Source organism: Arachis hypogaea, chromosome 17 (genome assembly GCF_003086295.3).
Source record: "Arachis hypogaea cultivar Tifrunner chromosome 17, arahy.Tifrunner.gnm2.J5K5, whole genome shotgun sequence".
In the NCBI taxonomy this organism is placed as follows: domain Eukaryota; kingdom Viridiplantae; phylum Streptophyta; class Magnoliopsida; order Fabales; family Fabaceae; genus Arachis; species Arachis hypogaea.
Genome location: NC_092052.1, coordinates 63,283,375 through 63,284,023, shown reverse-complemented (window position 1 = coordinate 63,284,023; position 649 = coordinate 63,283,375). Strand labels below are relative to the sequence as shown.

Sequence of the window (649 nt, the reverse complement as noted above, 5' to 3'; positions counted from 1 at the left end):
ACAAGTAACCTTTAATCCATGCTCTATTATTTATTCGCAATTCAACTGATAAACATAATTGACTTCCTGACTAAGATTTACAAGATAACCATAGATTGCTTTAAACCAACAATCTCCGTGGGATTCGACCCTTACTCACGTGAGGTATTACTTGGACGACCCAGTGCACTTGCTGGTTAGTGATACGCGTTGTGAAAAGTGTGATTCACAATTCGTGCACCAATTCACAACCTAAAGAGAGCCTGAACTCTTGGGAAAAGCTAGTCAATGCCTTCTTGGCAAAGTTCTTTCCACCTCAAAAATTGAGTAAGCTTAGAGTGGAAGTCCAAACCTTCAGACAGAAGGAAGGTGAATCCCTCTATGAAGCTTGGGAAAGATACAAGCAATTGATCAGAAAGTGTCCTTCTGACATGCTTTCAGAATGGAGCATCATAGGTATCTTCTATGATGGTCTGTCTGAACTGTCCAAAATGTCATTGGACAACTCTGCTGGAGGATCTCTTCATTTGAAGAAGATGCCTGCAGAAGCTCAGGAACTCATTAAAATGGTTGCAAATAACCAATTCATGTACACCTCTGAAAGAAATCCTGTGAATAATGGGACAAATCAGAAGAAAGGAGTTCTTGAGATTGATACTCTGAATGTCAT

At 39.9% G+C, this 649-nt stretch overlaps 1 non-coding gene across 1 annotated transcript; it reads right to left on the bottom strand.

Annotated features, from left to right (window-relative positions):
• Positions 1–308: 308 nt before the first annotated feature.
• On the bottom strand, positions 309–416 carry LOC112767709 (small nucleolar RNA R71). The gene has a single exon (XR_003185150.1). It is a non-coding gene; the product is annotated as a small nucleolar RNA R71 (small nucleolar RNA).
• Positions 417–649: the final 233 nt, after the last annotated feature.